Source organism: Macaca nemestrina, chromosome 20, assembly GCF_043159975.1.
Source record: "Macaca nemestrina isolate mMacNem1 chromosome 20, mMacNem.hap1, whole genome shotgun sequence".
Classification (NCBI taxonomy): Eukaryota; Metazoa; Chordata; class Mammalia; order Primates; family Cercopithecidae; genus Macaca; species Macaca nemestrina.
In genome coordinates, this window is record NC_092144.1 from 54,534,356 (window position 1) to 54,552,236 (window position 17,881).

A 17,881-nucleotide genomic window follows, 5' to 3' on the forward strand; every position below is an offset into this window, starting at 1 on the left:
TTGGCCTCTCAAGAAAATTGTCAGAGAACATTCAAGCCAGGAACAGAGAAGGGCCTGGGAGCCAGGCCTCTTGATTCCCAGATCCCCATTTCTCTCTTTTAAAAGATACTCTTGGAGCTGTCGCTAAGAGGAAGGAGCAGTAACATGCGCTGTAGATGTCTGCAGGCACGCACTCCATGTGAAGATAGCCTTCCAGTTTAGACCTCTCTTATCACCTTTATCAAGCACGGGGTCACTAATCAGCCAAGGGACTTTGAGAATTCAAAAGAAAAGGGAATTCTTGTTAAATATGAAGTCACACAGTGGCCATCCTACAGACTATTGTTGCTTCTTCATGTTTGATAGAATTAAAGCCTGATTATGTTCCTTTCTTGGTTAAAACATGTGCATAGCTGCCTTTGGGATAAAGTCTAGATTCTTAGCAAGCCATACAGGAATCTTTCATGTCTGTCTGCTCATGTTCTCTGCAAATCTTCTCTCCCCTTTGATCTCCAGCCGTGTAAATCACTTGATCTCATAAAAACGTCTCCAGGCCCTCGCATGTGCCATCCCTCCTGTACTCCTCTTTTCACTTAGAGCAGGGGTTGGAAAGCTTTCGTAAAATGGACAGATAGTGAGTATTTCAGGCTTTGTGGGTCACATACTGTCTCTGCACAATATTGTTCTTTCTTTTCACAACCCTTCAAATGTAAAAACCATTCTTAGCTGAAGGGGAGACACACAAAAACAAGCCACAGGCAATTTGCCCACCTGCATCACAGATCCTCTTAGCTTTTAACACTGAGCTCGTATGTGCTCTGCTCTATGATACCTTTAAGAAGGTTTTGCTGCAGGCTTATTAGCTCCTAAAGCCCATTTCGCCAGCCTAATGAAAGCAGAATGCTTTGGCCAAGAGCCCAGGCTACAGAATCAAGCTGCCAAGCTTTAATCCTGACTCTACCACTTACTGGCAGCATAAACTGACATACATTAATCAACCTCTCAATGCCTCTGTTCTTCATCTGTAAAATGGAGATAAAAGTTGGGTTGTTATGTGAAATAAATGAGTTCAATACATCATAATACATCATACTATTCATCATACATCATAATATTAGAAAGTCAGTGTGAGTGGTAATAAAATCTGATCAACGTTAGCCATTGTTACTACCATCCTCATTGTTATCACTATGAAATAAATCATTTGGTGGGTGGCTTCAGAATCCCACCAAAACTGATCAGAGATAAGGGACAGGGAATATTCACATCTTTTATTTCTCCTACATCTATTTTCAAAAAATTTGAATACACTCTCACTGAGTTGAAGGTCCCTACTTCCTGCTGCCTGCTGGAAAGCTGCACAACCACAGACAGGTACCAAATAATTCCTCTCTGCCAATCCCTATGTTTGGTTATAAGCAAATGGAGAATTTGACACAGTTCCCACCACACAGAAATCTGTAGCCAAGTGGGAAAGACAGATCAGAAATAAGCAGCAGAAGCATCGGCGAGCTCAAAGACAGGTCAGCAAAACAATCAAACCTGAAGCACATGAAAACAGTGTGCATTCTGTTGGTGATAGAGTGCTCTACAAATGTCAATGAGGTCAAGATGTTAATAGCATTATTCAGGTCTTTTGAATCCTTCCTGGTTTTCAGTCTTCTTGTTCTGATTATTGATAAAAGAGTGTTGAGATTTCTACATAGAACTGTGGGTTTCTCTATTTTTTCTTTTAATTCTGTCAGTTTTTCTTCATGTAACTGTTGTTTTGGGGGTACACATTTAGGATTGTTATGTCTACTTGGGGAACTGACCCTTGGCATAGTGTCCCTCGGCATCCCTGGCCGTGGTCTGAAGTCTTTGATATTAATATAGCCACTCCATAGTATAGCTCCTTTTCTCTTTTTAACTTTCAAACTATTTATGCCCTTGTATTTAAATGGAGTTCTTTCAGACCGCATATACTTGGTTCTTGCTTTTTATCCAATCTTACAATCTCTTTTAATTGATGTATTCAGGCCATTAGCATTTCCTATAATTACTGATATAGCTGGATTTCTGTATACCATTATCTTTTTTCCTGTTTGTCTTCCCTGATTTTGTCCCTCTATTACTCCTTTTTCTGCCTTCTTTTGGGTATTTGATTTTTTTTGTTTTGTTTTGTTTTCTATTCCATTCATTTTATCTATTAGCTTTTGGCTACATGTCCTTTTTTTTTTTTCCAGTGGTTGCTCCAGGGTTGTAATATACATATCTAATCTTTCACAGTGTATTTAGCATTACTGTTTTACTACTTTTTGTAAAATGCAGATGCCTTACCAACAAATAGTTCCCTTTACCTCCCCACTTTGTTTCATTTGTATATACTACTCTATATAACATAAACCTCTAGTCAAGAAAGTTATAATTTCTATTTAAACAGTCCTGCATATTTTAAAGAGTAGAAAAACAGTATTTTATATTTGCCAAAAAACTTACTATTTCTGGTGCTCTTTCATCATTTCTGAAGTTCCTAGTTTCCATTTAGTATCATTTCTATTCAGCCTAAAGAACTTCCTTTAGTGCTCCTTTTAGCACAGGTGTGGCATTTTTTCCCTTCATTCCTGAAGGACATTTTCCTTGGATATAGAATTTTGTACCGACAACTCCTTTAAGAATCTTAAAGATGATGTTCCAAAGTTTTCTGGCCTCCATGGCTTCCCATGAGAAATCTACATATATCTGAATCATTGTTCTACCAGATATATAATGTGTCATTTTCTCTAGCTGTATTCAAGAATTTTTGTTTATTTTTAATTTTCAGAAGTTTGATTATGATGTATCCAGAAGTGATTTTCTCTGAGTTTATCGTATTTGGTATTCAATGAGTTTCTGGAATCTGTAAATTTATGTCTCTCACCAAATCTGGGCAATTTTCAGCTAGTACTTCCCAATAAACATTTCTCTCCTCTCCTCCTGAGACTCCAAAGACAGGAGTATTCGACTTCTGATATCGTCCCACAGGTTCCAAAGGCTCTGCTCGTTTTTTTTTTTTCAATGTTTTTTTCTCTCTGTTGCTTAAATAGCATTTTTATACTAATCTGTCTTCAAGTTCACTGATTCTTTCTTCTGTCATCTCCAGTCTGCTACTGAGCCCATTGAATAATTTTTTTTTTACCTCAGATGTTATCTTTTTCATAAAACAAATCTTAATTTCCTAAGAATTCAAATCAGACAAAGTGTTTTCTCTAACTATAATAGATTTAAAGTAGAAATGAACAAGAAAAGGATATCTGGACAATCTCCAAATGTTTGGAAATTAAGCAGCATACTTCTAAGCAACCAATGAAATTAGTTACAAAAGATATTAGATGCAGTGAAGTGGAAATACTTTTTAGAAAATAAATTAGAGCATATTTTAAATGGAATCAAGACTGAAATGCAACATATCAAAATGTAAGAGATACAGCTAAAGCAGGTATTATAAAGAAATGTGTAGCAATGATGCATATATTAGAAAAGAGGTCTTAAAGGCAAACAGAAAAAAGAATATAATAAACCTAAGACAGAAATCAATGACATTGAAAACACAAAAACACTAGACAAATCAAGCCTAGCAAAATACGGCTGGGCCAAATCCAGCCCACTGCTTGTTTTTGTACAGGATGTAAGCTAAGAATTTTACTTTTTAACGGTTGAAAAAAATCCTAAAAAGATTATTTTGTGATGTGACAATTACATGAAACTCAAATTTCAGTGTCCATAAAGTTTTACTGTAACACAGCCATGCTCCTTTGTTTATGTACAGCCTATGACTGCTTTTGCATTACAGCAGCAGGGCTATGTAGTTATAACAGAGACCATAGGTAGCACTCTCATTTCTTCATATTGTTGCTAAGCATAATTTAAACCACAGTGACTCAGCATTAGGTTAACTCAATTGGGTTAAATGCCATTAATTGAACAGCATTTCAAGTACCATATGTATTGCTGTACCACTACACTTTAATTTCTGTATTACTAGTACACACTTATCAAGCCAAACAAGGAAAAAAAAAAAAAAAAACCAGAAAAACAGATTTTGTTACACTTTGAAGGCACAATGGAGGTGAAATATTTTGCTAATGAATTAGATGACAAAGCTTATCATGCTTATTGTGCTTCCTATGCAGTGACAACATATCTATGCTAAAATAATCAGACATATGTCAACACTGTCACACTAAGCACTCATCACAATAGTCTCAATTCACAATAAATGGTCAGAAAAAGTAGAAAATTTTAAATAAAATGTCTCATCAGAGCAGAATTTTTTCACACACCAAAAAAATGAAAATGGGGTAGCAACTACAGCACATTTCGATATTCAGATATTCAGTTTCTTTTCTTTTTTCCCGTTTTAATTAACCACAATCCCAAACTATGTAAGATATTTTCTAATGAGCGAGTACAGAAAATGGTATCAAGAGTGCAACACATTTAAGGCAGATTTGAAAGTCTTTCCATTTCTAATGCAGATCTGCTCAATATGTTTCACATGTAAGTAAACCAGTGGCTTTTATTTGCATTTTAATTGCTAGCACTGGCCATTTTAAAAGACAAACTATTTTTGGATAAAACCAATTTTTCAGACACTAAAATAAATTACACTGAAGCATGCAACCTTTTGAAATCTATTTTTTCATTGTCAATTTAGCGCATCCCATTATTTCAGATCTTAAACATAATTAAATGTCAGAAAATGTCAGTGAGTTATCTTTCAGTAATGATTTGCTAATTATTCCACTTGGGTACTTTAAAAATCTTTAGATACTACAGTCTTTTGTTTTAAGATCTTCAAGTTTGGTAAGTTTAATCGATATTCAGCTTCTATTTCTGCCCCAAGCAAGGAAAGTAATTTACCAGTGATGAGTTAATTAAATCATGTTTGATTGTAGAAGGAAAAAAATGTGTCCAGATAAAATAAATTTGTTTACGATTATTAGACTCTGGGCAAGACCAACTGCTCTAAGAGTTGAGGACAATGGGAACAACATTACGGACCATTAAAATACAAGGGAAATGATTCTGATAAATTTTATTTGGCTCTTGATTTCACAGATGTTACTAATGTTGCTCAGATGTTGTGTATTTAAGGAATCAATGCCAAGTTTGAGGGGTTGAATAATTAGCCTCTAGGAACAGTCTATATGGAACAACCACAGGTGAAAATATTACCGAAGAAGGTGCAAATATTAATTCAGTAAACCTGAGGCAGTTTTAAATGATGTGTTAAAATTGATAGTGGTAAAAGATATGTTGGAGCAGAAAAAGGCAGAGGTTGGATTTACAAAAACGTGTATTTAAAGCCTATGGTTACTCATTGTATTATTCATCAGCAGGTACTCTGCAGAGAATATTTTAATCTATCATGTGCTATTGAACCAGTAATGGCAACAGTGAACTTCATTCAAACTCAAAGATTTAACCATCATCAGTTTCATGAATTTCATGAGAAGTAGAAAAATCCTGACTTGCCCTACCACATGAGAGTTCAATGTCTGAGCAGCAATAAAGTTTTATTGTGATTTTTTTAAAATCTCAAGGCTGAGACTGAAATATTTCTGAGTAAGAACTTCCCTCAAGCGTGAATGACATTGGAAATTAGCTTTAGCTGCAGACTTGATAATGTTTCTTAATGAATTCAACCTAAAATTAGAAGGCAAAACAGTACTTATTTGTGAAGCGTATAGTGTAGGAGAATTATTTCAAAGACAAATTAATGTCTGAATCACAGGTAATGCTAAGCTACTTTACAAATTTCCAGTGCTGTCAAAAGTTGTTATCTCAATTCTCACATAAATTTGTAGCATATATATTATCTGAGCCCAAACTTCAGAATTGTAACAGTGTTTTCAGACCTTGATGCAAGTGCAAAGGACCTTTCCACATTTCAAAGTCCATTTCATTGCACACTGCATAATTCTCCCAACCTTCCACTGGAAGTGATTATTCTGAAATGTAGTGACATACTAAAAGGTAAATATCAAGAGTCTACAAGAATTCTTTAAATGTCTTCTGTATTAGTTTCTATTGCTGCTATAATAAATTACCACAAACTTGGTGACTTAAAATAATGCAATTTATTCTTTATTAGTTATGGAGATCAGAAGTCTAAAATCAGTTTCCTTGGGTTAAAGTCAAGGTGTCAGCAGGACTGGTTGCTTCTCACTAGAATCCATTTCCTTGCCTTTTCTTTTCTTTTCTTTTCTTTTTTTTTTAATTATTATAATACTTTAAGTTCTAGGGTACATGTGCATAATGTGCAGGTTTGTTACATATGTATACTTGTGCCATGTTGCTGTGCTGCACCCATCAACTCGTCAGCACCCATCAACTCGTCATTTACATCAGGTATAACTCCCAATGCAATCCCTCCCCCCTCCCTCTTCCCCATGATAGGCCCCGGTGTGTGATGTCCCCCTTCCCGAGTCCAAGTGATCTCATTGTTCAGTTCCCACCTATGAGTGAGAACATGCGGTGTTTGGTTTTCTGTTCTTGTGATAGTTTGCTAAGAATGATGGTTTCCAGCTGCATCCATGTCCCTACAAAGGACACAAACTCATCCTTTTTTATGGCTGCATACTATTCCATGGTGTATATGTGCCACATTTTCTTAATCCAGTCTGTCACTGATGGACATTTGGGTTGATTCCAAGTCTTTGCTATTGTGAAGAGTGCTGCAATAAACATACGTGTGCATGTGTCTTTAGAGCAGCATGATTTATAATCCTTTGGGTATATACCCAGTAATGGGATGGCTGGGTCATATGGTACATCTAGTTCTAGATCCTTGAGGAATCGCCATACTGTTTTCCATAATGGTTGAACTAGTTTACAATCCCACCAACAGTGTAAAAGTGTTCCTATTTCTCCACATCCTCTCCAGCACCTGAGGCTGCTGGAATTCCTTGGCTTATGGCTGCAGCACTCCAATTTCTGCTTCTGTTAATCATGTCACTTTCTTCTAACTGTGATCCTTCTGCTTTTCTCTTATAAGAATCCTTGTAATTACACTGGGCCCAACCAGATAATCCAGGATAACCTACGCATCTTAAAATCCATAAGTTTAATCACACCAGTAAATCTCTCATACCATGTGAAGTAACATTCACAAGCTCTGGAAATTAGGATATGAATATATTTAGGGAGTTATTATTCAGTTTACCACATCTTTCAACTCATTAATATTCACAATTGAAATCATTTGCTTGTGGATTAGTATCAGTACTTGGTAGGACCTATTTGTTTAAAAAAGTTCTTTTCAAAGATAAAATACATAAAATCTCATTACAAATCAGCATTAACAGATGAACATTTACAGTCAATTTTGATGACAGGGAATAGCAACCTTGAACTTCAATTAAGTTGTACTCAATCATTATATCTTAAATTTTGTCAATTAAAGTTTCCTTTCATTATATAAATACCTAAATAATGGTACTGATATTTCTAGTTAACTGGAAAAACGGAAATATGTACAGTCTGGGCCTAAAAAAACAGGTTTGCTGGCTCCTGGACAAAATTAATTCAACCCACAGGGGGTTCTTTGCAAAGACTAGTAAAAATTAAACTCCAGATGAAGAACAAAAAAGACACAAATTACCAAAATCGAGAATGAAAGAAGAGATATCACTACAGACTTAACAGGCATTAGAAACATAAATGAATTCACATTAATGAATTCAAAGTGATAGATGAAATGGTTTAATTCCTTCAAAGACACAAACACAAAATACTGATGAGAGAAATCAAAGAGAAAAGTGGAAAAAATCACTCACAATTCTACATACTGCATTGATTCGTTCATGTGATGTTACAGAAAAGGCAATGGGGTTGGGGAGTAAACCAGGGGTTTCCAGGGGTTAAGAGTTGGGGAAGAGTTTGACTACAAAAAGGTACCACAAGGGCATGTTTCTGGGCAATGGAACTCTAGTGAATCTTGATTGTGGTGGTGAAGTCTACATGACAATGCAATTGCCAAAACTCAGAAATGTACACCAAAAAGAATAAATTCTCCATAAGTAGATAAGTTAAACAACAAATGTTAAAAAATTAAATAAGGCTGTTCTACAGGTAGTTGTCAAACTTTTAAGTGCACAACAATCACCAGCTCCAGTAAAAGTGAAGCAGAAAAAGCATTTGACAAAATACAACATCCACTCATGACAGAACTTTCGCAGACTAAAAATATAATGGAACTTATAAAAATGCTTTCCCCTATGATCAGAAACAAGGCAGAGATGTGTACTCTTGACATACCTATTCAACACTGTACTGAAAATCAGCCAGTGTAGTGAGGCAAGGAAAAGATTAGATTAGAAAGGAATACAGATTAGAAAGGAAGAAGTCAAACTGACCCTATTAATAATACACAACATGTGTCTCTACGGAAAATCCCAAGGAATCTACCAAAAAACAAAAATTTCTAGTGAGTATAGCAACGCCAGAGAATACAAGGTCAATGCATAAAAATCAGGTGTATTTCTATACACTAACAATGTACAACTGGAAACCAAAATTTTTATTTTTTTATTATTACTATTATTATTATTATTATTTTTTTTTTTTTGAGACGGAGTCTCGCTGTGTCTCCCAGACTGGAGTGCAGTGGCGTGATCTCGGCTCACTGCAAGCTCCGCCTCCCGGGTTCACGCCATTCTCCCGCCTCAGCCTCCCAAGTAGCTGAGACTACAGGCGCCCGCCACCACGCCCGGCTAGTTTTTTGTATTTTTAGTAGAGACGGGGTTTCAACATGTTAGCCAGGATAGTCTCGATCTTCTGACCTCGTGATCCACCCGCCTCGGCCTCCCAAAGTGCTGGGATTACAGGCTTGAGCCACCGCGCCCGGCCTACTATTATTTTTGAAACGGAGTCTTGCTCTGTTGCCCAGGCTGGAGTGCAGTGGCCCAATCTCGGCTCACTGCAAGCTCCGCCTCCCGGGTTCACGCCATTCTCCCGCCTCAGCCTCCCGAGTAGCTGGGACTACAGGCGACCATCACCAGTACCAGCTAATTTTTTTGTATTTTTTAGTGGAGATGGGGTTTCACCATGTTAGCCAGGATGGTCTCGATCTCCTGACCTCGTGATCCACCTGCCTCAGCCTCCCAAAGTGCTGGGATTACAGGCGTGAGCCACTGCACCCGGCCGGAAACCAAAATTTTAAAACAATATGATTTAAAATAGCTCTAGAAGAATAAATTATATATTATGTAATGTAACATATGTCTAAACAAAACGTGTAGATCTGTATTCAGAAAATCATGAAACACTAATGCAAGAAATTAAAGAACACTTAAATGAAGGGACATGTTATATTCATGAACTGGAAAACTCAATGTGATAAACACAGATCTACTGATTTAACACAATGTCAATGAAAATCCCAGCTAAATATTTGGTAGATGTAAATAAGCCAATTCTAAAATGCATATGGAAAGGCAAAGGAACCAGAATCGCTAAAAACAATTTTGGAAAAAAAGAATAAATTGGGAGGAATCAAACTATCCAGTCTTAAGATTTACTATCAAGCTACAGTAAATATGATATCTTGGTACTGGTGAAGAGATATACACATAGATCAATTTAGCAGAACACGGTACAGAAATAAACCCGAACAAGTGGTGTTGGGGTGGTTGGTCATTCATATGTAAAGAAATATACCCCAACTTAACCATCACGTATTATAAAAAAGTTAACTCAAAATGGATCACAGATTTAAGTGTGAAACCGTAAAACTTCTAGAACAAGAGAAAATCTTCATGACCTGCGGCTAGGCAGGCTTCTTAGAGATGACATCAAAAGCACAATCCAAAAAAGATAACATTGATAAATCAGATGTCATTAAAATTAGAAACTTTTGTAAAGACACTATTAAGAGAATGAAAAGACAAGCTACAGGCTGAGAAGAAATATTTGCAAATCACACATCCAACAAAGGACTTACATCCAGAATATATAAATAGCTCTCAAAAATCAACAATAGGAAAAATATAACCCAATGTAAAACTGGGCAAAGCATGCATACAGACACTACAGCAAAGAAGATATAAGGATGGCAGAGAAACAACAACAACAAAAAGAAATATCTGCTGAACACCATTAGCCATTAGGGAAAAGTAAATTAAAGTCACAATGCTTAGAATGGCTAAAATTTTTTAAAAAATAAGAAAAATACTAAGTGCTGATGAAGATGTAAATAAACTGGAACTTTACATCATTAGTGGGAATGCAAAATGGTACAGATACTACAGTTTGGCAGTTTCTTAAACATACATTTCCCATATGACTCAGTAACCCCACTCCTGGCTTCATACCCTACAGAAATAAGCACAAAAAACTGTACATGAATGTTTATATCAGCTCTCTTCATAAATGCCAAAAAGTAGGGGAAAAAGTCTATCAACCAGTGAATAGATAAACTGTGATATATGCATAAAGTGGATACTTCTGTTAAACAGAAGTAAACAGAAATGAAGTATTGATACAACAACTTGGATGAATGTCAAGAGCAATTTGCTAAGTAAAAGAATCAGGTCTCAAATTTTACATACAGCATCAGTTCATTTACATGACATTCTCAGACAAAAATAGAGTTTTAGTGGTGATGGTAGTTGCCAGTGGTTACAGATATGGTGAGGGGTGATTATGAGGGAAGACATGAGGGGAGTTTTTGGGGTGATGGAACTGTTCTTTTTCTGACTATGGTAGTTGTTATACAAACTATACCTGTGTTGTAATAGAATTGTACACCAAAAATAACAAAATAGCCAATTTTACTGTAGAAACATTTTTTAAAAACTTGTTTTAAAAACCTGGAAACACGACCTCAGTTATAAGGCATGGCCTATAAATGTTATCATTTCTAACAACTGGTTTCTTAGGAAATTTTTTTTAGATTATCAAAACATAACCAATCATTGTTCTTCAACTCTTCAATACTCTGAAATAGTTGGTGGATTCTATAACCTACCAATATTCAGTGAGATTAAGGAATATCTCCAGAGGTTATTCCTATTCTATTTTGATACCTAAGTCCAATTCTACACTGCAAATCCTTGATGCCAGCTGTCTGTTGAGTAGCTACTCTAACCATAAACCTTTAACAACCTTGTACGGTGTACTGGGCACACAAAGAAAAATATGACATGGTCCCAGAAATAGAAGAACTTTCAGTGTATAGATATAGATACAGAGAAATAAGAAACAAAGAGCTACAAGACTTAGGCAAGGCAAACTCTATACTGGAACACAAAATTCATCACCATCCTTCTCCAAGATACAACTCTCTTGCATCCCCTAGCTTTCCCAAGTAAGGACCATTCTGTAAGCTGCAACGAATGAAAACCTTAGAGTAGCTGCTGGCATTTCCCTTTCACGGTCTTGGATATAAGCAATTTATGATCCTCAATGTTTGACAATTATGACAATCAATCAAACAATATTATACTAAGTCGATGTTAGAGATTTGCTTTAAAATACTGAAACAAAAAAATAGGGACGGGGCGTTGATACAAGATTGGCAAATGTTAACAAGGGTTGAAGCTGGGTGATGCTTCCACAGAATTATTTTAGTCATATTACATTTGGCTATGCTTATAAATTTCCGTAGTAAAAACTTAAGGGAAAATTAAAGCTATGAAGCTTATTTGGTTAAACATGGGTAAAAATTCAAAAAGAAGTCTACCGAAGAGGAAAATATTGAAATATTAATATTGTTATTGTTATAGCCTGTGGTTAGCATAATTTTTTCTTTTACACTTTCTATACTTTCTTAATCTTTTACAATATGCAATCATTTATATAATTAGAATGTGAACCATAAATATTTCAAGTAAAATTAAATTACAGATAACTAAAACAACATCAAAAATTCAAAGCTCATTAACCTTGCTTTCAGGGTCCTCTAGAAAAATCCAAACATGGCCGGGCGCGGTGGCTCACGCCTGTAATCCCAGCACTTTGGGAGGCCGAGGCGGGCGGATCACAAGGTCAGGAGATCGAGACCACGGTGAAACCCCGTCTCTACTAAAAATACAAAAATTTAGCCGGGCGTGGTGGCGGGCGCCTGTAGTCCCAGCTACTCCGGAGGCTGAGGCAGGAGAATGGTATAAACCCGGGAGGCGGAGCTTGCAGTGAGCCGAGATCATGCCACTGCACTCCAACCTGGGGAACAGAGCGAGACTCCGTCTCAAAAAAAAGAAAAAAGAAAAAGAAAAAAGAAAAATCCAAACATGTCTTCTGAAGCTGATACTAAACACATCAAGAACTAAAGCAATGGATGGAAACTATTTGAATTCAAATCCCAGCTCAGGCTCTTACCACCTGGGTGACCTAAACCAGCCTATGCTCTGTGTCTGCTTATCTTTAAGATGAAAATGGTAGTACCCAACCCAGCCTCAAAGGGCTCTTGTGAGGATTAAATACGTTAATTCATATCAAACTCTTAGAATAATCAACACTAAATGTTTAAATACTGTCTTTATTACTCATACCCAAGTACTCCCTCATCCGTTTCTGCATTTATTGAACAAATATCAGGGCATCTTCGAGCAGAATTTCCCAAGGAATGAAGGAAATATCGTCTCCCCTGGAAAGAAAGGATGATAAGTACTACTCAGGTGAGACTCCGCTGCCAAGTGCCAAAGGATCATTCCCTCCTTCTCCCTGCAGCCTTTTTCAAGAAGTCAAGGCTAAAGAAAGAAAGGAGGATGGGAGAAATCAGCACTCCTGCATGAATTACAGCGGACTACCCAGACAGCCGGGAGTGAACCTCTCCTAAAGAAAAATCTCTCACTGATCAGAAAAGGGCCAGGGATACTCTGCAGCTGGAGCTCTGACCCCATCCTGGGTTCACAGACGCTTTCGGGGAACTGAGTGCTTCTCAGAAAATGAAAAAGTGCTAATAACAAGAGACCCATCTTTTACCATCTGTCAGGCTCTGTTCTCTTTTTATTTAACTCTCAAAAGAACTCCATTAGATAGATATTAGTACCATTTTTAAGAAAAAGAAACATAGGCAGAGAGATTAAGATATGCGCCTGTTATTACACTGCTATTAAGTGGCAGAGCTGGCTGATGGCCAGGGGAAAGGGCTGGGGGAGTACAGAACCCAGGAGATCCCCAGTCCCTGCGATGTAGGATCCTGGACTCCCAGCGCTAAGTGGGGATGCGCCAGCCGCCCCACACTGGAGAAGGCTCATTCAAAGAAAACACAAATCCCGCCCTTCGCCGCAAGTGGATTCTCCTCCCCTAGAGCGACTGCCCGGTTGCTACGGGCCCCCAGCAAAAGGAACATCAGTATGGACAGAAGGAGCAGGACGCAGGGCGGGGAGGGCTCACCTTTCTGGGAGGAACGAAGGCCGCGGCCTAGCGTACCTGGGGCGGAAGTGGCTCTGCCTGCAGAGACCTCCTGGACTACGCTTCCCAGAATTCCCGACGGGATCAGGGAGCCGGCCTCAGCCTCCTAGAGCGGAAGTTACCCGACTACACGGGGCTCCCAAACTACACTTCCCAGAATTCCTAGAATAACTCTCCACCTCTCTGCCTGCCTGGGACGCAAGTGCAGGCTGCCAAGCTGACAGCCTGGATCATATTTCGCATGTGCGGGTCCCAAAGGAATTCCTTAACTCCCCCTTCCCGGAACCGAAATGCTTCCAAAGACAGAGAGCTCGAATATATGTTTCTCTATTTTCCCCAGCGGATCGTGCATGAAAGGCGCCTTTCCTGGCGCGTGTGTCTCTGACCCTGTGGATCTTATGGACAATTCCCGGAATTTCTTGCAGGGCAGCACTTCCCCTTAAGTCGTCTCTTTCTCGTTTGGATAGTCAGTATTTGTATAGTTACTATTCTCTTTTGGTTAGCCGTCTAATTTTCTACTGCTAGTCCAGCTCTACTGCCTTCCCCCTAGAGTTTGAATTTATTTTTTCTTCAAACGCGACACAAACCCAAATAAACTCAACCAAATCGGACTTTATCTACCTACCTACCAACCAAGAAAATATCCCATAAAGGAGAGAACGGAGAAGCTTGCAATACAGGAAGAAAAAAAAAAGAATTACAGAATGGAAGCGATGTGTGCGCTAAAAATGCAGGTACTGAAAGGAAATTGGGCTGACTTGTACTGGACACCGAATTTAAGGAATACAGGATCTCAACCTTTCTTTGGATTACTTTTTTATTCCATTTTGGTGTGGACGCGTCTGAAACTGATAGTGCTGTTGCTACCTACCATACTGTGTTTGTTGATCCACAAGAACGTAGATGCCAAGAATCCACAAAAAACAGATGCAGCCGTTGATGAGGCCGTAAGCAGAAACAGCAAATGGTTCCCACGTTTCCTCTGCTTTAACTACTGATGATGAAACGCGAGTCATCATAAGGCAAATGGAAGGGCTGTAGTGATACAGATAAAATGTTATTATTATGAGAAGGGATAAGTCCCTTGTAAAATCTTGAAATTTTTTTCTTCTTTGAGAAAAATCTATCGCCTATTTTCACCCTGCTGTTGATCTAGCCAACACTGTAAGTTGTCTCATGGAGGACAGGATGATTTAGGGAGGACCGTAAAGGGGTTGACTCAATCAAGAAAAGGAAGGTGAAAATAAAAAGACGTAACGACCAATCTTTGAAAATGCTCAGTGGCTTAAAAGACACTATTAAGAGATGAGACTATTTGATTCTTAACAACTCCTTTCCAAGGAAATGTTTTTGAAAATACATATGGTTTACCTATTAAAGAGGATCAATCTGATAATAGGTGAGGTGTTTTTTTTTTTTTTTTTTTGATAAAATGAAAGGGAAATTTAAAAATACAAGGGACAGAATAATACTTTGTGTACTTCCACTTCCAGTAATAATAAAACTAGTGATTTGGAACAAACATCTGGCAGATGAAAAGTTAGCAAACTCTTTAAATGTCAAAAGGCATCAAAAGACAAGATAATGGAGAAATGGTGGGTCAAAATTCAGAAACAGTTGGGACAGTCATGCATTGGGGGCTACTTTTCTCCTGGGAATGAATGGTCTAGTCTAGGATCTGAAAAGCCTAGAAGCTTTGCAGCAATTTTGACACCTATGTGAAGCTGGGGGAACAAAAGATTCCAGCAAAAACTAAAATGCACATCTTTTCAAGCACGCATAAGATTTGTACAAATGAGTAAAATGATACGGGATTTCAAAATACTGAAATACTAAATGTGTTTTTGAATACAATGAAATTTGGCTAGAAATCAATAAAAACACAACTAAATGATTCATGTGTGCATTTAATAAATATTGTCTCATCTCCAAACCCACCATTTTTCACTCTGCTTTACAGGGCTGGAATGGCGGAATCTGCAGCCAATCTTTCCCTACCTCCACACCCCCCATCTAGTTCTGTGTTCGGCAACTATTAGCAGAAGAGTATAGGGGTGGTGGGGGCAGGGAGATATACTATATCCTGTGCCTGCCAGTCAACAGTACTTTTTCTTGTAGCAGCTGCCTAATTTGCAGTTTTTCTAACACTTGAATAACCAATTTCATCATGGCTCCTTGTAAACATTATTAAACAACTTCCCAAAGACTGATCCTTAGTTGTCTAAGTCCTGAAACTGCAGGGCCCTGCTTCTGAGCTCAGAGACAGCAGAACCAGCCGAACACTGGCCTCTCCTCAGAGGCCTGAGTTTCAGAAGAGCATGACCTTCCTCTAGACTTCTAAGTTTTAGTAATTCCTGTCTCTTCACTTTGTTTCCGCAGACCTCAGGTGGTTGCTGCTTGCTGCAGGTGCTACTTCCAGCAGTTGCTACTTGTATCATATATTAGAGTTCTTTTTCTGCTCTTTCAGAAATCTAGCTACCAACTCTGTAATACATGAATTTTTCTTTTCAAATAATTGGTAAGGTTTCTATCTCCTCAGTGGACCCTAAATTATAAACTGTGTTTGGAAATTAATTAAAGCACTTTTAAGTAAGCCACAGATAAAAGAGTATGGCATTGAAATCTGGTGTCATCGGTGAATTCTACCAAATATTTAAAGAAGAAATCATGTTCATCTTAAAATTATTCCTGAGAATAACAAAATAGGAAACACTTTCCAACTAACTTTATGAGGCCACTATAATAACACTGACACAATTTGTGAGAGGCTTCATTAGAATAGAAAAATGACAGGTCTGGCTGGGCGCGGTGACTCATGCCTGTAATCCCAGCACTTTGGGAGACAGAGGCAGGCAGATCACGAGGTCAGATCAAGACCATCCTAATACAGTGAAACCCCGTCTCTACTAAAAACGCAAAAAAAAAAAAAAAAAAAAAAAATTTGGGGGGCGTGGTGGCACGCACCTGTAGTCCCAGCTACTCCGGAGGCTGAGGCAGGAGAATCGCTTGAACCCGGGAGGCGGAGATTGCAGTAAGCTGAAATGGTGCCACTGCACTCTAGCACTCTAGCCTGGGTGATAGAGCGAGACTCCATCTCAAGAAAAAAAGAAAAAAGAAAGAGATAAAAAGAAAATGACAGGTCTATCTCATCATAAATACTAACTTGCAAAAATCCTGAACAAAATGTCTCCAACAATATATAACAGGGTAACACATCATGACCTAGGTATCAAAAACTGAAAAAAAGAGTTTGATTAAATTCATCACCCATTCATCACGAGAAAATTTAGGCAACTAAGCAATAATAAAGATCTACAAAAATGGCAACAAATATCAAAAGGAACAGTGAAATATTGAAAACATTTCCTCTACGACGGGGAAGAAAATAATGACGTTCACCCCAACCATTTCTACTAAATACCACATTTGCTTCTTTATCCTTCAATCTTGCCAACTAATCTAATTAATTTTAATAATTTATGCGTAGATCTTTTGAATTTTACATGCACTCTCATGTTGACTTCAGAACTGCAACAAATGTGGCACTGCAGCACCATGGGAACAGGGCAAATATTCAATACATGTTGCTGTTAAATTGAGTATTGTGAAATAAAACTGAAATTGACCTATACCTCCGACTATATGCAACAATCTAAGGCTGGTGGATTGTAGAGCCCTATTTGAAAAGCATTTCTTATGACACTTTAAATCTACTCAGTGTATAAACCCATAAGAAATGTGTACCAAAATACACATATAAGAATGTTCATACAGCATCATTCATCACAATGACTTGCTGAGAATACTCCAGATGTCTATCGATGATAGTATGGATAAATATTTTTGTTATTTACACAAGGTAAGAGCAAGGACATTGAACAAACTTTAGCTGTACATGCAACACCATGATTACTCCCATAAATATGTTGAGCAAAATAACTAGACAAACCCAGTAGATGCAGTGTGATTCCATTGGTACAAAGTTCACTAGACATGCAAAATTCATCTGTAGGATGATTTTGGACATTTAAATAGTAAAAATATAAAGAAAAGCAAGGGAATCTTAAAACTTAGGGTAGTGGTTTCTTTTCATGGGGAAGAAAGCATCATGATGCTTTGAGAGTGGGGTTTTTGCAATTCTACCATGCTTCATTTTTTGTTGTGGGGGGTGATTATACAGCTTTGTTCATTTTATGTTCATGCTTTCACATGTATATTTATGATTTTAGACACTTTTCTGAATGTGAGTGACATTTAAATCTGTAAAAAAAAAAAAATGATATATGACCAACAAACTGTGGTACATCAATACAATCAAGTATTATTCAGCCATAACAAGAAATCAGATATGAAGTTATGAAAACACATGGAATAACCTTAAATGCATATTGTTAATGGAAAGAAGCTAATCTGTCAAAGCTACATACTGTAATTCAATTATATGATAATCTGGAAAAGGCAAAACTAAAGGTCAGTAAAGTTATCAGTGGTTGTTAGAGGTTCAGGGGTGGGAGATTGATTGGTA

General features: G+C 37.6%; 1 protein-coding gene across 4 annotated transcripts in view; it reads right to left on the bottom strand.

Moving 5' to 3' along the window:
* LOC105463819 (zinc finger protein 112) overlaps positions 1 to 16,381 on the bottom strand; it is a 34,839-nt gene extending 18,458 nt beyond the window's left edge. Inside the window, exons 1-2 of one of the 4 annotated variants that reach the window (XM_071087069.1) lie at positions 16,321 to 16,381; positions 14,228 to 14,391 (exon numbers count right to left, since the gene is read on the bottom strand). The gene's annotated coding sequence lies outside the window, so the exon portion shown is untranslated. Of the gene's footprint in view, positions 1 to 13,338; positions 13,421 to 14,227; positions 14,392 to 16,320 lie in introns of those variants that run through there. The other 3 variants (XM_011711159.3, XM_011711157.2, XM_011711158.3) reach the window with 3 other exon arrangements.
* Positions 16,382 to 17,881: the final 1,500 nt, after the last annotated feature.